The 25,405-nt window shown below is 38.0% G+C and overlaps 1 pseudogene; it reads left to right on the top strand.

The window, feature by feature from the left end:
* The window catches only part of LOC119525725, a 30,712-nt pseudogene extending 10,249 nt beyond the window's left edge, over positions 1 to 20,463 (top strand).
* The last annotated feature ends 4,942 nt before the right edge of the window (positions 20,464 to 25,405 follow it).

The following is a 25,405-nucleotide window of genomic DNA, read 5'->3' as shown; positions in this document are numbered from 1 at the left end:
TAAGAAAATTCTTAAATATTAAAAGCTTTAGAAGGAATAAACCACATAGGGAATCATTATCAGCTGTCCCCCACAAACTCATTTCTCATAAATGGAGAGTTCAACATGAGGTCTCAAAAATCTTTTATCTCATTCTATAGATTAAATTTTGCAAAATTAGACCTGAGTGAAGACTCAACCAATACTTGCTGTTCACTTAAAAGATGAGATGGTGGAGATAAGTAGGTAGGAGAATGAATACTCACATAAGTAAGGGGAGAATTTCCTGCCCATGGTGACTGCAATCAGTGGGTGTGGGGAAGGCAGTGGTGTGGCCTGGTGTGAATGGCTGGCCAGTAAGGCAGATTTGGTGGAGGATTGCAGCACTCAGTGTCGTGGGGTGTCATTGGCAGCAGTACCTGGTTGTCCCATGGTCATGGGTGTGCAGCCACTAAGGTCTTGCATCCCCAGAGCAGTGGTGGTATTTGGCAAGGCCAATGTCAAGGGGGTGCCAGGGCCCTCTTCCCATATATCATGTCCAGGTACCTCATGTGGTCTGGCATGGAGGTTTAAGGACCCTTGGGGGTCACCCACCCACCCAACCTCATCAGAAGTTGCAGTTAGAGGAAAGTTCCAATAAGAGAGTACTTCTGTTGGTGTAAGTTCTCTGATTGGCCCTTGGGACCCTGGGTGAGGCAGGGCCTTCCCTCCCATTGCTCACACTTTTTCCCTAGGTGCCATGGCCCCTCTATGGAACTCAACCTTAATTTGGGACTCACATTGAAATCACCTGAGCTGCTACTGAGTGACACTAAATTAATTGATCTATGGCAGGCCTTAAGAAACTTTGAAAGTAACCTAGGTTTAAATTTGTGAGGATCCAAAATTGTTTCTCTCAGAAGCTGCACAGTTTTACTTTCTTATTGTTGCATGATGGTATCTCCTGAGGAATCTGAACATGAAGACACTGACTACTTCTCTCCATGTAAGAATCAGATAGTTGAGGAGACTTGCTGCTCTCATATAACACCTAATGCTTTCAGTTTCAATAATAAAGAAAATATTATTTCTTTTAATATCAAAGTCCATTTAACAGAATTTCTACCCTGAAATACTCAAGTAAAATTTCCAAATAGTAGAAAGTGGAAAGGTCTTACTATAGTAACTGAAACAAATGATTCATGTCCTTCAATCCTAGAATAGAAAATTGTAACAAAAAGAGAAGCTAATCAGGACCAAGTAAGAAGGGTGAGACAGACTTGTAGAGCCTGGTAGAAGCTGTGAATATTTTCAGAAAAGCAAAAAGCCTTTCTTAAGCTTCTTTGATATACATAACATGTAATCATCTTATCCTCTGTGTAACAAGAAAACAGGTTAGGGCTGTAGCTTTTACTTCAATCATAGATAAGTCATAAGTAATGTTATAAGGCTGAATACAGTTTTCATAAAATGTATGATTATTAACATGATATAAAGGATAAACTATAGAATGAAACAAGAAAACTATTCTGTTAGATTTAATGAAAGTAATCTTTTCTAATTTCTAGTTTTTACATAAATAAAAGCTGTGTTATATCACTCTTACAGAAGTCATAGCTTAATTTATAGAAATATTTTAAGTAAAGTTTTGCAAACATTCAAGGTTAAGTTTAAATCTCTGATAACACTGTAAATGCCCTCCTTTGATCTTGACTCACCTGTGGTTCACCCCCTGCATTTCACCACCCATAATTCAAACATAAAAATAGGATGTGTCTTCATTGAATGTATCATAAATCAAAAGCTCTGTAAATACTCTGTAACTTAGACTTGAGGGATATACCCAGTTGCAACTGGAAGGGGCAGAATTCCCCAGGCTTGGTAAAGTAGCAATTTAATGTTACAGATTAATTTTAAAGTGTGCCCTTGTGCTAAAGTGCAAGTGTATGTGTGTCATAATTGATTCAGCTGTAGGTTATTTTTCCAAGTAAATACTAGTGTAAGAAGTTTTATATTGTAATTGAAAAGATTTGAGCTGCTAAAACACATCCTATTTTTAAGAGATATGAAATGTAGTACAGAACTGTTCTTTTCCTTAAGCCCAAAGATGAATATTAAATAGTTCCTCTTACCTTAAAGATCAAAAAAAGAGGGAAAGATTAAGATGTTCACAGACAAAAGCTGAGGGAGATTAATGATAAGCCTGCCAAATGGAGTTCTTCAGACTGAAAGGAAAGTACCCCAGGCAGTGGTTGAAAGCAGCATAAAGAAATAAAGACCTCCAGTAATGTTCTCAAACTTGGCTGGAATTACAGTCATCAGGAAGTTTTAAAGAACCCCAATGTCTGGGCAGCCTGGATCTGACCAGTAAATCAGAATCACTGGGGAGGAGACACAGGTGAGTTTAATGTGCATTCCAGGTTGATACTCATTTGGCTGAGAGTATGGGAAAATCAGGTTGAGGGAATTTTCCCCACCTACCAGTAAACATGGTGGGTGAAGATAGGTCTAAACAAAAAGATTAGGACCCAGGAACCAATCATAGATCTTGGTAGAAAGGAAACCCTCTTATATTGAAGATTGTCTATACCTGCTAGCCCTCATAGCTGGGAAGAAGGACCGGGTACAGGGGAGGTGAGTGGCAGCTTGCTCCCTACCTCATTTCCCTATTCTGTTTACTTATCAGATAGCTAAGTATTTTCAGTAGAATTCCTTCTACCTTTCTTTGAAAATTTTTACTTAAAGCCTTAAATGATTACTGAGGTTTCAAGTCAATTTCCTTTTTATACAAAAGTTGAAACAGACTTGGAGAGAAGCCTCTGATATGATCCCTTATATAACTTTGAACAGTTCCTTTTCCTCTTGTTCAATCTCAGGTCTTTTCATATGTAAGATGGGGATGATTTACTTCTTAGTTACCAATAGTTCTGTGATTTAAGAAGGTTGCAAATATGTATATTTACAGACTCAAGGATAGTTTTGACTGATAAAATGGGCCTAGTGTTTGTATGTCTTTATTTCTCTTCCTTTGGGGAATTTGGACTATATGTGGAGACATAGGGAATCCCAAGGAAAACCAAAAACATGACACTACAACTGCATGGACTCATGAAAAACTCTATAATTTTTGGCTCTAATGCACACCTTCCTCTTAGACTTTTTCTTCTTTGTTGGTACATAAAGCCTCTTAGAGTCATTCTAGTTCAGCTTCTGGGCTTGAGTCTTTTGTGCTTACATGCACCAATTTTTGTCCTTACATGTTATACCTTCTCTAAAGTTAAAGCCATCTATGTTCTGACTGAGACCAGGATCAATCAGTTGTTCAATTTCATGTCTTTTCTAAGCTCAACAATTTTCTCTCTTTAAGCATCCTCAATTCACTGGCTCCATTTTTCACTTTCTCTCCTTGTTCTGCTTTGCAGGGAGATCAAAGCAACGGGAGTGTGGGTCACCACATTCCAAGTGAATCTCCACAGCAACACAATGCAGCAATTTCAATGAGTTAAACATGTGAATGGTGGGAAATTCAATTGAATAAGCAGAGACAGAAGCAGAAGTTGTAGTACTACTGGAAGTTTTCAATGGCATGTGCTTGTGTTTTCATATCTACATGGAAACAAGTTACTATCTTTGCATCCTCTACTAATTTCACCCAGGTTTTCACCAAGAATCTGGAAGATGGTTTGTATTATCTGCTGAGTGATCCACAGAGGTAGCTGCTTCACTTATCCAATCTACACTTGTATGTTCATCTCTCTGTTTTACCACATTGTTATATGTTGTGTGTTTTGGCTTTTAAAAAGAGGGCTTTTCCTTGGGGAAGCCCTAATGGTAGCTGGTTGTGTTGCAGTTAGGTGAGCCATATTATGTTTCTATAACCAAATCCAGGTATAGACCCAGGTATTGCCTTTTTGTTCTATACTATCATGTGTTTCATTGTGCTTGTCCTTTTTTCCCAAGCCTGCTCATTTTATCTGAGATATAATAAAAGGTTGTATTTTATTATTACAGTACAATATTATGTATTTCTTGTAGTTCTCCAGTAACTTTTTTTCTCATTTTTTTACACTTTGCTTTATTGAGCTTTGCAGATATTTCATTTTTAACAAATTGAAGTTTTGTGGTGACCCTGCATCAAGCAAGTCTATTGGTGCTATTTTTCCAAAAGCATGTGCTCACTTTGTGTCTTGGTTCACATTTTGGTAATTCTCTTAATACTTCAAAGTTCTTCATTATTATTCTATCTGTTATAGTGATCTGTGAATTCTTTAAATTTTATTTTGTAATAAATTCAAAGTTATATGAACAGTTGCAAAAACAATACAAACCCCATGCATAGAACTCCAGCATAACCTGACCCCTTCCCCTGATACCCCAATCCACCAACTTTAACATGCTGTCACAATGCTACTTCTTTCCCTCCCTCCCTCCCTATCATATCCATCATCTATTGCTCTGTCTCCTGAACATTGGGAGCTAGCTGCACACATCCTTGAACAAACATTATAATTCACATATACAATTCCCATGAACAGGAGCTTTCTTTTAGGCAATCCCATTAAATGCAGCTAAATACTAGAGATTCAACATTGATACAAAACTAACATTCTCTATTTCCTTTTTTTCCTTATGTCTCAACTGTGTCCCTTTGAGCCTCCTCTCCTCCATCCTCAGATCCCATCCAGGGTCATCCTTGGCATTTAATTGTCATCTATTTAGACTTTTTCTTTTTTCTCACTTGTGGAAACATACACAGCCTAAATCTTCCCATTCCATCCCTCCCTAGCATTTCATTAGCAAGATTAATCACATTTAGAAGGTTGTAATGCTATCACCTTCCCACCATTCATTGCTAGAAATTTCCCTTCACCTCAAACAGCCATCCTACATTCATTTCTTAACTCCCCATTGCCCCTTCCTTCATTTCTCTTAACCCATACTCTACTTTTCATCTCTATGGTCATATTCTCTGATAATTTCTTTGTGTTTCCTGTGGTGATTAAAATTAACCTCTTAAATCCATAACAATCTTGTTTATCTTTGATACCAACTTAACTTCAACAGGATCCATAAACTATGTTCCTATATGACTCCATTCTTCACCTTTATATAGTTCTTTTCAAAAATTACATATTTTACTTTGAGTTCAAAATCACTAATTTGTCATAGTCTGTGTGTTTTATATCATGTAGGAAGTAAATAGTGGAGTTACAATTCAAAAATTATGGACTTCTATTTGCATTCCATTGTGGTCAGAGAATGTTCTTTGAATATATTCAATTATTTTTTAAATTTATTGATGCTTGTTTTATGTCCCAGCATACAGTCTATTCTGAAGAAAGATCTGTGATCATTAGAGAAATGAGTGTCCTGGTGAATTGGGATGTAAGGTTCTATATATGTCTGTTAAAATACTCTATATCTCTTTCTCCTTTCTTTGTTTCTCTGTCAGTAGGCTCCCTTTAGTATCTGAAGTAGGGCAGGTCTTTTATTGGCAAAATCTCTCAACATTTGTTTGTCTGTGAAAAATTTAACCTCTCCCTCAAATTTGAAGGATAGTTTTGTTGGATAAAGTATTCTTGGTTGGAAATTTTTCTCTCTTAGAATTTTAAATATGTAATGCCACTGCCTTCTTACCTCCATGGTGGCTGCTGAGTAGTCACAACTTAGTCTTATGTTGTTTCCTTTGTATGTGGTGAATTGGTTTTCTCTTGTGATGCCTTCTCTTCAGTATTTGACAGCATGATCAGTACATGTCTCAGAGTGCGTTTATTTGGATTTGTTCTATTTGGAGTTTACTGGATATTTATGCTTTGTGTATTTCTATTGTGTAGAAGGTTGGGGAAGTTTTCCCCAACAATTTCTTTGAATACTCTTTCTAGACATTTACCCTTCTCTTCCCCTTCTGGGATACCAATGAGTCTTAAATTTGGATGTTTTATTTTATCTATCATATCCCTGATATCCATTTTAATTTTTTCAAGTTTTTTCTCCATTCTTTCTTTCATTCATTCATTTTCTGTTCTGTGGACTTCTAGGACACTAAGTCATTGTTCAACTTCCTCTAATCTTGTATTATGAGTATCCAGAGTCTTTCTAATTTGGCCAACAGTTTCTTTTATTTCCATAAGATCTTCTATTTTTTTATTTACTCTTGCAATTTCTTCTTTATGCTCTTCTAGGGTCTTCTTTGTGTCCCTTATATCCTGTGCCATAGACTTCTTCATGTTCTTTATATCCTGTGTCATGTTTTCATATCTTGATTGTAGTTCTTTGATTAATTTTTCCATGTACTGTGTCTCTTCTGATATTTTGATTTGGGTGTTTGGGATTGGGTTCTCCATATTGTCTGGTTTTATCATATGCATTGAGATTTTCTGTTGTTTTTGGCCTCTTGGCATTAGCTTTGCTTGATACTGGTCTTTCAAGATGTAAAAATGATACCAATCTAATTTTCAGAAATACAAGTTGGTGACATACACTTTCTCTAACCAGCAGATGGTGTCTGTGAGTCATCTACACCCCTCAAGTCAGTTCTCCTCAACTTTGTCTTTGTGGTGTGTGGGGAAATGATTCTTGTGGGGTTCAGTTGGTGAACTCAGTTTGGGTGTGTTGTTGGAGCTCTCTGCCCTGAATGTGAGTCATGTGTCTGGGTGGTTAGGGAGGCAGGGAGCTTTAATATTCAAACCTCCCAGTTGTTCCTGGAGATTCAAGGCTGTTGCAAGAATCTAAGCTTTCATTTCAGTTTTGCCCCAGATTTTCTCTGTCACTGACCCATAAAACACCAGCATTGATGTAGCATTCCTGGGTTTTCTGAGCAGGATCCCCTTCTCAGATGTGATCTTCCAGGACCTCTGCTGAGGGAAGCCTGTACTATGTCCCAAGTGTGTGCCATCCCTCAAGGGAAGCCCTGGTTGACCAGGTCATGTGGGGGTGCTCTCAGCCTAATGCAAAGATGGCTGGATGGGGCATCTCACCCCCCTTTCCACACAGTTCCTCCTTCCCAGCTATGGGACAACTGGTGTGGCTCTGGGCTGTGGGCATGGCTCCAGGCAGAAGTGTCTCCAGCCCACCAGTGAACCAGCTGCAAGCAGCTGTGTTTCTTTCTCCTTTTAGATCTCCCCTCTTCTCCCCTGGCTCTGAGGGAATCTGCAGCAGGCTATCCTCCCTGTCAGACACTGAGAGGCTGGCTCAGCCCACTCCTGCTGTTCTTCATTGTGCAGTCTCCACCATCACAACTGCAGCCACTCCTGGGTTTTTCCCTTTTTTTTTTTGAACTAGTCTGTCTCCTAATGCCAACCCCCAGCTTCCCCACACTGCAATGTGGCCACGGGAATTTCAGCTGGCTTTCTCACTTATTTCAGAATGCAGACTCCCAGTTTCACCAAGTGCATGGTCCCTGTGGTTCTAGCAGACCTTGTCCTTCTGGTGCATCAATGAAACCAGTATTCTGGGTCACCTTCTAGTTTTTATCTAATATTTTTCACAGAGGTGTGTTTTTGCCCTGTCTCACCTAGCCACCATCTTATATTATCTCCAGTAACTTTTAAAAACACTGTCCTCATGTCACCCACATAAAAATTCCTTTCTCTGCTCTCTCTCTTAATTTTTCTTTCTTCCCTGTCCCTCTTCCCTACCCCAACACCATTTGATATTAACTTCAATTCATTGGTGGAGGATGTTGATGAAGACAGTATCATCATATTATGAGTATTTTGAGTATCAACAACCTATCTCCAGATTAACATTATCTTCAGAAAAATGTTTCACTGGGATAAGAAATCAGGTCTATTGGTTTTTAAATTGCTGTGGTCACACTCCAAATATCTTATGTTGATATATATGTATTGTTTCCCATCAAACTTACAAATCTTATCAACTCACCACTTTTACAAGGTACTTATCTGAAATCTTTATGCATATTTATTGTGCCAGGATAAAATTCCCTCTCTTTTCCTGGTGGAGGTCTCTTTACTAATACTCCATTGACTTTCACTCATGGTCCCTCTTCTCTCACACAGGAGTTGTTATCTTGAAGTACCCTTAGGAAATATCAGGTCCATCAGAATTTGTTGTAAAAATTTCTCTTCCTTTAGTATTACCAGCAATCCAAAAACATTGTCCTTTCTTGCATATCCTGATAGTTTTCATCTTCTCTCACTCAAATGACAGAATACCTTCTCTAAATTTTCTCTCTTAGAAAGAGTTATCTAAGAGTGTTTAGAATGAAGAAGAAAATATGGCAATAACTTTCCCTCTCTCTCATTGAAGCTCCCAAGACCCAATAGTCTCCTTTATTAACTTTGGTATGGTTAAAAGTAATGAAGGCACCGATGCTGAATGTCTGTTAATTAACCATAGTTTGATTACCCGGTGCTGAGCTCCTGCATGGGACGAAAGAGAACAAATCCTGTGGATGTCTTTAGGTTTAAATGGTAATTCTGTTCCATAACTCAAGCTAATGCTTTTCATGAAAGCTTGCTTTTGTTTGCCATTTTTCACTTTCCTTTCTGATCTACCGTTTTTAGCAGACCCATAGTCTGGCTCAACTATAACTCCCAAGATGTTTAAATCACAAAGTTTCCTCATTAGATCACTTCCTTCAGTGGCAAAGTCAGAATGAATGGTTTGCTGGTTTAGTGGCTTGATTTCCTTATCAAGAAATAACTTTGCTAACATAACCCTAAAGTGTTTCTGATAAATTTTACCCAGGGCATCTAAATCATGCTCCTTGAAAAGGTACAAATTATGGCTTAACAGATCTTTGCAATGTATTTTGCCTAAATATTTACAGTAAAATTGCTTATTTTGAATAAGTGGCTTTGATTGTGCAAGGCTCCATTAGTAAAACAATAAATGAAACCTAGTTTTAATACCACAAGAGACTCCAGAGCTAATAAAATCTGAGTTCCATCTGATTTTCTTTTGCTAAATTAAGTCACAAAATTTCTAGTATGTATAGCTTTCCTGATAAAGCGGCACTGCTAATGAAACTCCCTGCCTTTAGAGATGGTTCATTTCTTCTCTGAGCTTTTCTAAGTGTGGGGATGAGATTCACAGTGGCTCAAATTACCCTTCCATTTTGTGCCTTTGTGAAAGTTTCTAAAACTTGGTCTTGTATATTCTTCTTGCATTTCTTCAGGAAGAGGGGCCATCATCCATCTGAAGTTAGATTAGCTTAATGGACAATGTCAAAGTGTCAAAAGAGTGAGAGGCAGTGATGGAAATATAATTTTGATTATTTGTTAAGATGAAATCCTCATGCTCTGGAAACAGGTTAACTTGCTCTGAAATAGGTTTTACTCAATTACAAGCTGGGTGATAGAAGATGGTGGGAAATGAGCATAGATGTTGGAGTCAGATGTTCTGGCTTTAAATTCTATCTGTTCTTCCAGCTGCATAGTGAGTTAGATACCTTCTGTGCCTCTATTTCACCATCTCCAATGACAGAAGAAAGCAAATACTTTCTGAGGTGTCTGTTTATATGAATATATGACTAATTAATATTTCTTCAAATTTTAGTGTATATCATTTTAGGTCGACAATTATAGTTGTAAACCAGCCTGAGAGAAATGGCCAAATATAATCTGAATGGATATATCATGAGGTATTCAAATATTCCTTACTGCTTTGTACATTGATCTCAAACTTTTATGAATTATGTGGTTAGAATTTTTAATTATTCTAACTCCTTCTGTTGTTTTAAGAATTATTAATTCTTTCTATAGTGATAAGTCTGACACAATGAGTTGCCCATTGTCATACTAAATGAGTGATTTATCCAACTTATAGGGTTATACCTATTTATTAGGGGTGTATTTCCAGAGCAGCCCTAAATGTTTTCACAATGATGGACAAGCATTGGCTTCCTCTCCAGCAATATTTAGTAAACATTCTATTTCTTCTCTTCCCTGCAGGGCCCAGAGTGATCAACACATCCTTTCTGGATGGACCTTTGCTCCATGTTTGGTGCAAACAATAATCTGCTGTTTCTTGACATCAGTGAAATCTTCCTTAGTAACTCATCAGTGAGAATACTTTATGAAAAAGTAACCTGTTCCACCTGTAATCTCCAGGATGTGGTGTAAGTAGAAGCTAATCCATAGATTCAAATCCCATAATGCATGAGCATGTTTCTTGCATTTTTAATCTTAGAGCAATTTTTGATCCCCTTGCCTGTATTCCCACCAGATTCTTAGGACACATGTAATTGAAATGGTTCCCATCTTCAAATTTATCTAGTGGGAGAATTATATAATTTAATGTGATATGAAATGTTGTTTGTCCACAAAACACCATAAAGTCCATCAAAATTCTGAGGGATGTTTTCAATTCTATTATGACCACAATTGAATGGTATATAAGGTGGTGATTCTCAACCTGTACTACATTATGATCTGGACAGTTTGTTCTGGTAACTGTTCCATGCATTGTAAGATGTTTTAGCAGTATCCCTTGACTCTGCCCACTAGATATCAATAGCAACACCTCCTCCACATAACCCTACCCTCAGTTGTGACAACCAAGAAATGTCTGCATTTATTACATAATGTTCCTTAGAGTGCAAACTCACATCTAGTAGAGAAGCACCATTGCAGAGATAGGGCAAGAGCATGCTGGGCTAAGATGAAGACTGAGTACTGAGTAGTAAAAGTAGACTTTCACTTGAATTGGGTATATGTGTATCCAAAAATGACCACACACACACAAAACAAACAGTTGAAGTTGGTAAGGAAGGGGGGATCTGAGAAAAAAGCACAGAATAAGTTAATTACACACTTAAATGCTTCCAGAACAAAGTGGTTTTTGTCCATATAAGCCAACATTTCATGGGTCTTCATGGACATAATTTTTGTATAGATAACATGCTGGGAAATGCTGTTTAGTTTGTATAGGTGGGAAAGGAGGAACTAAACATAACAGACTCATTGAAGTTAGCTTAGATAACAATGATTTCCATTTCATTGAGAGTTTCTCCAGCTGGAGCTATCCTCTTGTGTTTTTCTTCCTCAATATAGAGAAATATAAGCTCTTCTCTATTTAGGCTTATTTGCCATGTGATCCTGATTTTAAGGGCAAGAAATTTCCTTGCAGTCATAAAATATTCTACCAAAAACAATGTTCATGAAATGGGCCCATTGGTAAGACTTCAGGGAAAAGAGACATTCCATTCCTTGCTTTTTCCAAAAAGCCATAGAACAGCTTTTGTTTGAAATGACTGCTTATGATTGATTTATGTTCCTTTTGCAAAAGTTTGAGGTGACTAAAAATGTTAGAGCATTTTTTATCATGTAAAGATTAAACATAGTGCAGTCCTTTGTTTCTATTTGTACATAGTATAGGTACAGAAGATCAAAATCTCATTTGTTTTCCTTTTCCTAGCCTCAAAAATATCTCCTCTGTGGATGCTTATCAGAACTTCTGCCTCTCTTTCAGTGGTCATGAGACTCTGACTCATCTGACTATTCAAGGCAATGACCAGATTGATATGATTCCATCATTGTGTGAGGTCTTGAGAGACCCAAAATGTAAAATTCAGTATCTAAGGTATATCTCACCATCACCAAAAATTCATCACCAAAGGAGTGCTGCCACATGCCTATAAAGTATTTCTGGGTGAATTATTAAAATGATCTCTTATTCTGATTCCAGACAGTGCTACTAAGAATAGAATATGGACTGGAGTTTAGTCACAAGAGGCTTGAGCAATGAACAGTGCATACGAGCATACACAACATCATTCAATACAATGAAATTCCCAGAGTCTGGGTGTTATCTTATATCAGGAAGTGTTTATACATAGTTCATGTTTCCTATGTCATGATTCAGGATAGCAGCCCCTGGCCTCATCCTTCCAGGAAATGACCCTTCAGGAGTACCCAGCTTCCACTTCCCCAATAGTCTTGAGGTTTGAGAGATCTCCCTTAAGGAAGTTCCCTATTTGGTGGCTTAGAGATGATTAGTCATGAGGTTGTATTGATTCTCTCTTTACTCCACTAGAGTACTAGCAGAGAGAGTTTTTGTGAAAATTTGGCCTCAAATTCTGGTTCTGTCTCTGCTAATACCACCTTTGGCTGTTTAACAGGTCTTTTATTCTCATAAGTTAAAACAGATAATACATCCCTCATAAGGATTTGGGGATTGAATGAAATAAGTTCCAAACCCATGTGTTCCCCTCCTTATGACCATCATCAATGACTTTTTTTCTTTTTCATATGAGGATTAACCAGGGGTGGAGAAGCATACTGTGACTCTACAATTTTGGTCACTAATGTGTTTCTCCATGAGTAAATTGACACTCAGTATGGGAAGGAGATATTGTATATGTTTCTATGCTTATTTCATTTGAAGGGGTTAATAAGATTTTTAGTTAGATTTTGTTACTCTGTTATAGTTTAGGGTCTAAGTGTTTTTAGCAGAGTTTTAGTGAATTTTATCTAGGTGCATGTACTCCAGTTAGCATATGACATGAATCATGAAATTTAAACATGAAACATGAGGGTACAACTTATTCCCAAATTAAATTTGTAGGAATTGTGGCTTGAATTAAGTTAAGTAAATTGCCCAGGATTTCATACATAGCAAATGACAGAGTTGGTAATAAGAAAACAAACTTTAAGAGAAACTCTCATTTTAGAGTCCTTAGTGATAATCTATACTGTTCCAATGAAGTTTCATTAGTACATGTCTCTGGGAATAAAGTGTGCATTATGCTGCATAATATACTTAATAGGACTTCTATGTGGTTCTCAATTTGTAGTTGCCAGATCAGCAGCAGCAGATTCATTTGGGATCCTGTGAAAAAGCAAATCTTGTGTCCCACTGCAGATATTCTGAATCAAATTATTGGAGCATGACCCAGGAATCTTTTTAACATGTCTTCCAGATGATTGTGGGGAATTTTAAAACATAGATCACTGGACTTTACATCCAGAATTTGAGTCAGTATTTCAAAGTGAGAGCTGAGAATTTGCATTTCCATCTGGATTCCAGATGATGCAGATGTAGGTGGTCCAAGGACCACACTTTGTGAAATATGGCTCAAAATAACACCAGCCAAGGTGTAAAAGATAATGAAGTGAGTGGGATGCAAACCTGGGTGACATTCTTACAGAGTCTGGATTCTTGGAAATGGCTTTTTTCCATATCTCCTGCAGAGTGGAATCCTGTTCAGCCACCACTCAGCAATGGGCTGATCTCCCCTCAACCCTCAAAATCAGCCAGTCCCTGACATGCCTGAACCTCACATCCAGTGAGCTGTTTGATGAGGTTGTGAAATTGTTGTGCATGACTTTGACCCACCCAGAGTGCTCCCTGCCAAGGTTGTCATAAGTCTTGTCTCTCTTCCTGGGGGTAGTCTCCATTTAAGTCTGGGGCTCTTGAGAGAAGGGTAGTGGTAACAACTAGCCTTGGCAGTCCACTAGGCAACCCACATGGAAACTCCTACTGATAAAAAGATGTGCTTTCCATGTCTGCTACCAGGTACATGATCCTGCATAATGCTCTTTTCTTGCTGTTCCTTCATGCCTGTGTTCACAAGCACTTGAGAAAGAGGGGAAACTAAAAGTAGGGTGATAGCTGAAGACTCTCTAGCATTGTGGCAGCCAAGAGTTCTGGACTTTGGAAATGCTCTCACCAGCTTATCATTTGTGTGATGATTCTGCAGGTTGGAAGACTGTCACCTCACAGAAGCCTGCTGCAAGGACCTTGCTTCTGCTCTGATTGTCAACAAGAGGCTGACACACCTGTGCTTTGCCAACAATGACCTCAGGGATGGAGGGGTGAAACTTTTGTGTGACAGCTTGTGTTACCCTGAATGCAAGCTACAGACCCTGGTGTAAGTACCATAAGGTTGCCTTAGTGTGTGTACACAAGCACATGCATGTATACAGGTACACACATGCACACACAAACCATGGATCCAAGTAGGAATGTTATAACAAAACTTAATTCTTATAAATATCCCAAGTCATGAGGCTGGTTAAGTGGTTAAATCCCAGGAGATCTGGGGAGAGGAAAGATAAAAAATTAAAGGAAGCAATGACAAAATTCTCTAAGGATTTTCAGAGTGTAGCTCATTTCCAGATCTGATTCTTAACCTGTGTTCTTGCTAGTGTCAGGAAAACTCTACCTAAATTTGAGAGTAAATGGAGTTAATTGGCAGCAAACTTAACATAATCCTCTTCTCAGTACTAAAATTGTAGTTAAGACAATAATAAAAAGGAAACAGTGTTGTGCTCATTGTTTCTATTCAGAGATTCTATTTAGTGTCGATACTTCCTAGACTCTTGTCACCTGTAAAATCACCTCCTGGGAATTAACCTTGTAACTGCTTTTCCAAATAAGTAGTTTTAACTGGAGATATACTTTAATGCATCCAGTGTCTGGAAATTATGTGCCCACTTAAAATTTAGAGTATTATGTTTACAGTAGGAAATAAGTAGAGGGAAAGATTGATTTCCCATCCTGTCTTAAAATCCCCCAAATAAAATAATGTGAATGTCCATAGGAAATAATACCTGCTAACCCTATATTCCAATTAAAAATTGAATTATGTTGTTGTCATTCAAAGCATCTAAACAAAATCAAAATATTGATGGCTGACTCTTATTAAGCAATTATTGTGTGCCAGGTATCATACTAAGGCCTCGCCAAATATGATTTTATTTAATCCTTACAGTTGATATATGCACTTTTCTCCCCTGATTTCATGTGAGAAAACTGTCTGTGACCATAAACCTTAACAAGTTTGCATCTCTTTAGAAGGTATGACTCCCATGAAATTGAGATCAAGTATTTTTTTAAAAAAACCTCAATTCAATACATTTTAAATCCAGGCCTCCATTTTACTAAATTTTCAAAGCTTGACTTTAGTCTCATTTGGACCATCTTCTATTAGCCCAGCATTGAATGAGTTTCCATAAACTTAGAAGATCTGTGCTTCTTCCATCACGTCTACTTCCTGGTTCTGAAACTCCTACCTCTCTTTTATAAGGATGGTTGTGATGACATTGGGCCAACCCAGATAATCCAGGATAATCCCCCCAACTCAAGATGCTCAAATTGGTCATCTGCACTATCCCTTTGGCTATTTAAAGCAACATTCACAGATTCTGAGGATCAAGACATGGATTTCTTTGGGTGGTGGGTGGGTGCGCATGCAATATCTTGTACCACACCACCCTATGATTTTATTTCCATTTCTCCATTTCTAAACCAGTTTAATGTTCTTGGATTGAGGGTGGATGGTTTTGGATTTGGAGCATCAAGCCAGGAAGGACTAACAGATTTTTTTCCATGCGGATATCTCCTAGGCTTTGGTGCTGCAGCATAACAGAAGTTGGTTGCCATCATATCTCAAAGCTTCCCCAAGAAAATTCAAGTTTAACTAATTTGCATCTGGGGCTGAAAAATATAGGAATCACTGGACTGAAGTCTCTGTGTGAGGCTTTGAAGGAGCCACTGTGTAACCTGAAATGTCTATGGCAAATTATTCTCTTTAATTTTAATCTGTGTTCCAAATGATATATCAGTATAGCAGATACTTCCAACTGTAATTCAGAAAGAATTTGAATAGCCAATTGAGTGTTCTCAGCTCACTCGGATGGCTAAGGGAATAGGTTTGAGGCTGGGTTATCAGTAGGCCTCCAGTGAAAAATTTTAAGCCTATAATTCCTCAGGGACACAAGCATCAAGAAATGGTTGCTGCTTCCCAAATTCCAACATTCAGAGGGGAAGTAATTAGATACCAAGACAGAAAACTTTGTCACAATGAGCAGAAAAATGGTCTCTGACTATTCTGTCTTACAAATCCTATGTGAATTAGGGATCATCAATCAAGCACCCACAAAAGACTCTCAAGATAGTTCTTCCTCAACCTGTACAGTGGAAGAGAATATAGTGGAATTGTAGTTCTCAACCAAAACTGCATAGTAGAAATGTTTGTGTGTTTGAAAATCTCAGGTCCATCAATCAGAATCTCAGAGTTAAGACCAGGCATTGGTATTTTTAAAGATCTCAGAGTAATTGCAACTTGCAGTGCACTAAAGTTGTTGATTAAGCAAGCAACAATTCAGAATCACAGATAGGGAAACACTGTTTCCTATAGCTCATAGTATGAACCTGTTCTCAGGAAATCAGTATGATTAATGGGGAGAAGCCATTATTCATAAGCTCTACTGGTATGGGGAATGATGGCTACCCTTTATCTAGGCAGCTGTAATGAAGTAGGGATATAATCTCATTATACAATCTAGGAAATAGGGTTAATTTCATCCATCTCAAAAGATGACTATGATAATGAAATATGTACTGACTTTACAGGGCTCTGTTCCAGGCATTATGCTAAGTATTTGAGAGATTTATTCTAGTTTAGGCCTTAGAGCAAACTTGAACACATGACCTATTTCCTTATCATGTAGAATACATACACACACACACACACACACATATGCACATATAGCTTGAGAAATTTTATCATCTTCTGTTTCTCTGTCTCTGGCCATTTCACCTACTCCAGATGTAAGAAAGCTTTCTTGTCTTTTCTGAACTTATCCAGCAACTAACATGACATTTCCCCTTTGAATTCTGATAGACATCACACACATACTTGTACAAAACTGAATTGATCTTTTCCCCACCTAAATCTGCACCTGCTGCATCTCAAAAAAATTTTAATCTTATTTATTCAGAACAAAGTCATTGATGTTATCTTTATTGCCTTTTCCTTTCAAACCTCAAACCAAATCTATTTCAATTTCCTGTATATCTTGATTTTCCTCATAGAACCTCCAGTGGTAACATCTGTATTGTTGTATGGACTACAAATGCATCTGTCATGCTATCTCTTTGTTCCCCTACCATTTTTCAACCAAAAATAATTTCTGAAAAATAAGTAAACTCATGTCACATTTCTCTGCTCAAAGCCCTCCATGGTTTCCCATCCCACTCCAACTAAAATCTGAAATTTGCCATGGCTCAAGGGCCTTGTTTTATCTGGTACCTTCTTACTTATGACCTCATCTCTTACCACAATCCATGGCTTACCACTCAAAAACTGGATGTCTTGAAAATCTGTGTCGTGACTATTTTATAACCTCAGGGCTTTTGCCCAGGCTGTTCCTCTACCTGGCAAGTTCTTAGTCCAGATCTCTCAATGATTCATTCCCTTCACCACCTCATGTATTCTTCAACCATCATTACTAGCATGCCCTACTATTTCCTTTACCTCTTGACCATCATTCCTTCCTTCTACCTAGAATACTGCAAGTGCTACCATTTTATGTTACTAGAACAAGCCCTGAAAGCAGAGTCTTCCATTGGCCACTTCTGATATTAATATAGCCACTCCCACTTTTTTCTGGTTGTTGTTTGCATGAAATATCTTTTTCCAATCTTTCACTTTCAGTCTATGTTTGTCCTCGTGTCTAAAGTGAGTTTCTTGTAGATAGCAAATAGACGGGTCCTGTTTTTTAATCCATTCTGCCAGTCTGTGTCTTTTTATTGGGGAGTTTAATCCATTTACATTGTGTTATTACTGTAAGGGCAGTACTTTCTACTACCATTTTGTTTTTTGGAATTTATATGTCATATCTTATTTTTTCCTCTCCTTTTACCTTTCCTGATAATCTTCATTTCTGCATTCTTCTCCAACTCTCTCTCTCCTGTCTTTTCCTATCAGCCTGTAGCACTCCCTTTAGTATTTCTTGTAGTGCCAGTCTCTTATTCACAAACTCTCTCAGTGTCTGTTTGTCTGAAAATGTTTTAATCTCTCCCTCATTTTTGAAGGAAAGTTTTGCTGGATATAGAATTCTTGGTTGGCAGTTTTTCTCTTTCAGTATCTTAAATATATCATGCCACTGTCTTCTTGCCTCCATGGTTTCTGCAGAGAAATGTGTACATAGTCTTATTGACTTTCCCTTGTATGTGATGGATTGCTTTTCTCTTGCTGCTTTCAGAATCCTCTCTTTGTCTTTGACATTGGACAATCTGACCAGTAAGTGTCTTGGAGTAGGTCTATTGGGATCTATTCTATTTGGGGTACGTTGTACCTCTTGAATCTCTAATATTCTGTCTTTTATAAGAGTTGGTAAATTTTCAGTGAATATGTCTTCTATTACTCTTTCTGCCCCTTTTCCCTCTCTTCTCCTTCTGGGATACCCATAACACGTATATTTGTGCGTTTCATGTTGTCACACAGCTCCCTAAGACTCTGCTCATATTTTTCCATTTTTTTCACCATCTGTTTTTTTGTGTATGAATTCAAATGACCTGTCATCCAGTTCACTGATCCTTTCTTCTGCCTGTTCAAATCTACTGTTGTGTCCCTCCATTGTGTTTTTCATCTCCTCCATTGTGGCCTTCATTCCCATGAGTTCTGCCATTTGTTTTTTTAAGTTTATGAATTCTTCTTTATGGTCAGCCAGTGTCTTCTTTATATCCTTAAGCTCTTTTGCTATATCTTCCTTCATTTCATCAAATTTATTTAGCATTAGTTGCCTCCACTCCTGTGTCTCAGCTGAGCTATTAGTTTGTTCCTTTGGCTGGTCCATGTTTTCATGTTTCCTGGTATGGCTTGCTATCTTAAGTTGTCTAGGCATCTGATTCTCTTGATTAGTTTATTTTGGAGCTTGTTTTCTGTCTTTTACCTAGTGGTTTTCTTGTTGGTTGGCTTTGTTCTCTGGCCTCTGTTATTCAGTTCAACTTATTCTAGACCTCTAACTTAGGTTCTATTTAGTTGATCAGAATTTTTCCCCTCTTGTTTTTTCTGTTTCTTGCTCTGCCTCTATGTAACTTTTTTGTGAGTGGGTCTCCTCAGATATGGTTGACCCTAGTCAGATTTTCCCAGTCTAGTGAGGCCCAGGTCTCATTGGGAGGGTATGGAGTTTTCCTGAGAATGAGACCCTCCTATGAGGCCTTTAGAATTGGTGCTTTTCCTCTCCTGTCCAGCAGATGGCCCTGACAAGCCCACAGCTCCCCCACCAGTGTAAGGAGGTATGGAGCCTTTAGTTCTCCTGGTGACTCTGATCCTGTGGGGGACGTGGCTGACTGAAGCTGGAATCTGAATTCTAGCCCCTGGGGTCTGAGTTCCCAGAAGGAGGACTGCCAGTTGAGCTGGACCTCCCTCCACTCTCCCAATCCTCAGAACTCCAGTTGTCTCTCAGGGGCACTATTCCCTTCTCCTCTCTCCTCTTTGGGGCCTCTCCAGTTAGATTCCTTGGTCAGCCTGAGTTGCCAATTAAATACGGGGCTGGAGGCCTTCAGTAGTGAATACGGAATTCAAAGTCACTGTGGGTACTCTGTCTCCCCTGAAGCCCAGCCTAGTCCCTCAACCTGGGCTTTCCGATAGAAAATAACCACATATATTACTTTTAGATTAAAAAAAAAAAAAGTAGAAAAGAAATCAAGAAAAAGAAAAAAGGAAAAAAAAAAGGGTCTCTTTTAAAAGTCTTTCCGCAGCCTGGAAGTTTTGTCAGTGTCAGAATAGAGCATTTAAAGATATGCTTTGGGCTATTGTCTGATAATTACTCTCCAACTGCTTCAGTTCCACCCCTGCTGGGGGCTATTGAAATGCAAAAAGATAAAGGATCAGTGAGAAGCCAGAAGGGACAAAATGTAAGAGAAAAAAAATGGCTTTTTTGGAGTCTGGGAATGGGTGCCAGCTTTTACGCACCCCCACTTCTTGGAGCCCAGCCCTTCTTTAGCACCCCAGCTCCCAAAGTTAGTTAATTAATTTGTTAATTAATTCTGCAGTTGAGGCTGGGTTGAGCCTCCCTTCTTGCCCTCAGCAGATTGCTGTTTTTTGTTCCCCCCCCCCCATTCAGGGAGCCTGCAGCAAGACAGTCTGTGAGGTCTGGGTGGGGAGGGGCGCCAGACCCCTGGTCTGGGGAACTTACAATGTTCGCTGCGATCTCAGCTTTTCCTCCAATTCCAAACTTGTGTCCAATGTGTGACTGGTTACTGGAGACCCCGAAAACACTGTTTCATATAGTTCTTGGGTAATTGCCAGCTGCTCTAGGGGAGAGACTAAATTCTGCTCCTCACCACTCCGCCATCTTGCCCTGCCTCCTCCCATTGGCCACTTCTGGATTGTCCAGCATCCAAGCATATAGAATGCATATGGAATGCATATAGAATGCATATAGAAAGCATATAGAATGCATATAGAATGCATATAGAATGCTATCAAGTATTTGTTGAACTAATGTACTAATTTGTTTTGACAACAGGCTGTGTGGATTCTCCCTCAGTCCTCTCAGTTGCAGTGAACACTCCCCTACTCTCAGCAACAATAAGAGCCTGATCATTCTCGATCTGAGCTAAAACAATTTGGGGCATAATGGAATAAGGATGCTCTGTAAGGCCTTGAGACTTCAGACTTGCCCCCTTCAGACCATCAGGTATGATCCTTCTCATCCCCAACTACTTCTCAGTAATAGCCTCTGGGGGAATATAAATCACAAGAGTTTGACATTGGCAACTTTCATAATTTCCAGGCTGCTGTGATAAACCCACAGAAGATATTGGCTTAAACAATGAAAATTTATTGTCTCACAGTTTGAGAGGCTAGTAATCCCAAACCAAGGTGTCAACAAAGCCATGCATTCTCAAGTACCTGGCAGCATTCTTTTGCTGGCCAGCCTCCAACACATGGTGATATCCTGGTCTCCTACTGTGGCCTTCTCTGACTTCTGACTTCTCTCTGTTTCCAATTTTCCTCTCTTTACAAGTATTCAAGTCATGTGAATTAAAAACCTAACCTGATTCAGTTTGGCCACAAGTTAACTGATAACACTTTCCCAAAGTCCTGTTTGTCAATGGGTTCATAACCACAGGAAAAGAAATGAAGATTTGGGTATGTCAATCGCAAACATCAGGCATTAGCTGGATTGTGGAAAGGTCCAGGAGGAGCTAGGGGGGATCCACAGGAATGCAGATTAAGACTTCAACATATCTTTTGTGGGGAAATGATTCAGTTCCCAGCAGCATCTGTCATGAGCATCTGACTTTTATACACAGGTTTTGAATATCAAGCAATTCTCCCATCAATTCTCTCTGTTGCTTTGGAGGGTAAGATGGGTCAAAGACTAACTATGTTAGTCAATGATTGGACTAATATGAAATCTAAACAAGCTGGACTAATGGCTTATTTAGTAAGAAAAGTTATGGTGGTCAGAGATCTTCTCTGTGGGATAATCAAATTGCTTACCTGAAATGGTGCCTTGTGGGGTAAGACTGTGTTCTTTGGCTTTCTTACTTACAGAGGCCTGGCAGATCAACACCAGGTTTAAAGCCATGTTCTCAAGATGTGTGGCTGTCACTGGATTTCATCTACTTAGTGGAGCAAGATATCATTGAGTTCTGTTTCCTTGTTGCCATAGCTACAAAGAAAAATGAGCCTTTTTAGTATGGGGGATCCTTTGTTGTATAGTGGTAACAAATAGAACTTAAATTGGCATTTCAGTGGTTAAGTGTACAATGCAGTGACACTATGTTCGTAATTGGAAGGACCATCACCTCCTTCCAATACTGAAATCTTTTATCACCCCAAACTCCATACCCATTATCCAAAAACCCCCCTTCCTCCCACTCATCACAGACCCAGTTAACCTCTCATCTACCTTCTGTCTCCAAATTTTATTTTAGATATTTCATAAGTGAAATTATAAAATATTTGTCCTTTTGTGATGGCTAATTTCAGTCAGCATTATGTCTTCAAGGTTCATTCATGTTTCAGCATAGATCAAAATTTCAGTTCTTTTATAGCTGAACAATCCATTATATGGATATATCACATTTTGTTTATCCATTTGCCTATTTATACCTTTTAAAATTCATAGATGGTACCTACCATCAAGGATTTAAAATAACCACCATCTTGTAGAAGAAACATGGATCACATATTTATTTGACATGAATCTCAGAGAGTACATTACCTTCTGGACATTAGAGGTTTAGGAATGTTTTCTTTCCTATCACCTTTGTTGTAATTTAGCTATCAATCACAGTATACTCCCCTCCCCCCAAAAAACATTGGGACTGCTTCCTTAGACCAGCTGTCAGATATTTTTTCTTTGGTCTTTGAGTTTCATGGATCCTAGAAATGCAGAGAAATCCTGGCCTTCCCTTTCTTAACTCAGTATTTAACTCTTCAATTCTTTCAGCTACCCCCAATATCCTTCCTGCAAGCAATTTAAATTAACTAGACTCCTTTTCTCTTACTTGAAGCCAAAGAAATTAAGATCATACTTCATTCTTAGAACAACAAACTTAAGTCTTCTGATGTGGTTCTCTGTGTTCTATTTCTGATTCCTTAAAGACTTTTGATTGAACATAGAACCACCTTGGAGAACTGCTACTTTTCCTCCCCTACCACCAACCATGGAAAGCTTCTAATGACCATGAATAGAAAAAAAAAAAAAAAAAAAAAAAAAAAAAAACTGATCTTGAAGGATCATGTTTAAGATGTCTTGAAGCTATTTGGCCCTTATTTAAGTTAGTTATTTTGTTCACCAAAAAGATATCTACTCAAACTAACTTAAGGTTGCATGAGGGTATCATGAATCAAACAAGATAAAAACTATAGTTAATGTGCTAATGATGAGGTCTACAATAATACCAAGACACATGGAAGGTAATCTCCTTGGCCTCTTATTTATAATGCATATTTTGCTGTAATTATACTTTCACTCTCTCCCAATTCTATCTCCCCATGTTCACGGTTGAATGTGGCTGTCACAATGTTAACACTAGTACTGAGGTTGAAGTCAGCTTGGGTCATATAAATGTTTGTAGGTGGAATCTTTTCACCAATGGAGGAAATGTTTGCCTGACTAGCTGGGTTCAAGCGTATATTTCTCAGCTGTTAAGCTGGCACTCCTTGTTCCACTTGAGTAGAAGCTGTAGAAGTACATTATGAACTAGGTATGCATAGAAATTCTTGGTATTGATAGATTCAGTAGTTTCATCTTTCACCCCAAATATAGTATGCTAATCATCCAAGTAGCCAAATCCACATAGTGGCCTTAAATCATCATGTTGTTAATCTGTTGTTATCTTTATTCCCCTTTCATATCATTATGGAACTCTACTTTGTAGCATAGCAATATCAAAGGTGGCTCCTGCTCTGTTAACTCCTAAATCATGAGACTTATGGGTACTTGGAATTGAAATGAATTTCCTCAAAACAACAGAGACACAGGAAAGTTTATTTTTATTTATTTTACCTCAGATTGAAGATGGATGAATGTGATACTGAAACCCAATGCTGCTTAAAGAGATCATGGAAAACAATCCACACCTGACTATTGAAAGTGGGACTCCTATTCCTGGAAAACACAGACCTTTTGAAGACTTCCTTTTCTGAATCTCCCTAGACTCATTCTCCCACAGAGGTATGTGTCTTCAAAGAGATGGTGAATTTCATGCGTACCTTCAGTCATAAGATATTTGCTGAGCTATATGTTATCTTATCATTGATTCCTCCAGTCATAATGGAAGCATTTGTCATATATATATAAATATATAATATATATATAAATATATATATGACAAAATGTGAAAATGTTCATGAATGAAGCTCTAATTTATCAATTGGTTGTGACAATTCAGAAAAGAAAACTTATTGTGATCACATTTATTTATCTTTGCCCATCCATCTGTGGTGAGTTTTGGTATTTCTTGACCTGGATAAAGAGTATAGGTCATCAGAGTTTTTCTTCTCCTGCCAACACTAATATTTTGATTCCTAGATGCTTCAATGAAGCAGACATCTGTAAGTCAGTGTTCAGATTGTTTTCTTTTAATGGAATTTTATGGGATCTATTCCCATACCACACAACCATATGAAGTGTACAATCAATTGTTCACAGTATCATCATATAGTCATTCATTCATCAGCATAATCAATTTTGAACATTTTCATTACTCCAAAAAATATAAATAAAAATAAGAATTAAAATAAAAATAACAATACAATTTTAAAAAAAATTACCCAAAATATTTCATATCCCTTCTACCCCTATTATTCATTTACTTTTTGTCCCCTGTTTTCTACTCATCTATCCATAAACTAGATGAAGGGAGTGTGAGCCAAAACATTTTCACAGTCAAGCAGTCATGTTGTGTAAGCTATATAGTTATATGATAATCTTCAAGAATCAAGACCACTTGGTTGTAATTCTTCAGTTTCAGGTATTTCCATCTAGTTTTCTGATAAACTAAAAACTAAAAGGGGTATTTCTATAATGCATAAGTAAAACCTCCAGAATGACCTCTCAAATCCATTTGAATTTCCAGCCACTGAAACTTTATTTTGTTTCATTTCTCTTCCCCCTTTTGGACCAGAAGTCTTTCTCAATTCTATGATGCCACATCCAGGCTTATTCTCATGTCCCAAGTTGCCAGGGAGATTTACTTTCCTGTATGTCCTGTACCACATAGTGTGGAGGGCAGTGAGTTTATCTGCAGAGTTGGCTTAGAGAGAGAGGTCACATTCAGAGCCTCCAAAGAGTGTCTATGGGGGTGACTCAGGCACAAATTTAAGTAGGCTTAACATCTTCTTTGAAGTAACAACCTACATAATGGAAAGCCCCAATATCAAGGGCTCAGACTACTAAACTGGTAGTCCTCATTAACTGTTAGAATATAAAGAATTTTCCTGGTAATGAAGTTTAATATTTCAAGGTGGCTTTGCAAATATTTTTTTAATCTCTATTCACATTACACTTGAATTCATTAGGTCTTTACACTAACCTGTACAATACAGCCAGATCTCACTCCTTATTCAAGCTCCCAGGTAATTATATTTTTTTAAATAAACTGACCATACTAGTTAAATTATATAGTGTGCCACAGAAAATACAGATTTTGCTCCAAAGAAACATCTCTTCCTTTTGTCTCACATAGAAGTTGAAGTTTTAAAACACAGCCAATATCACCATTTACATTTTATTCTGACTTACCTTAGTCCCAACCAAGTCCATGTACCTAATTTGTACATATATCTAATTGAAGTCTGATCTCTTTTTCAGCTTTTTTAACATTTGCTGTATGGGTTAAAGCTGATATTGATAACTGTCAAACTCTGGCCCTGAGTCTCAGGTATCACACAAATACCCAAAGTTCCAGGGACTGACCTGGATATACATAAAAGAGCACAGCATCTCAGAATTTAGAAAGAACCATTACAACTCATGAATAGATTTGACTTCTGTAGTAGCTTACAATCTAGGGACATTTACAATAAGCCTTCCCTTGATAAACTATGCCCTCAGATTAAATTCTCAGTCTGCATATTACAGTTAATCCATATCAGTAAGGCATTGTTTTTCTTTTGATTCTGGCTTTTTCCACTCAACATACTGCCCTCAAGTTCCATTCACCTAGTTGCATACCTCACAGTTTCATTCTTTATTGCAGCTGCTCAATGTTCCATTATGTATGTACA

Source organism: Choloepus didactylus (assembly GCF_015220235.1).
Source record: "Choloepus didactylus isolate mChoDid1 chromosome 26 unlocalized genomic scaffold, mChoDid1.pri SUPER_26_unloc1, whole genome shotgun sequence".
NCBI lineage: Eukaryota > Metazoa > Chordata > Mammalia > Pilosa > Megalonychidae > Choloepus > Choloepus didactylus.
The sequence above is the reverse complement of the archived record's forward strand: the minus strand, read 5'-3'. Positions and strand labels throughout refer to the sequence as shown.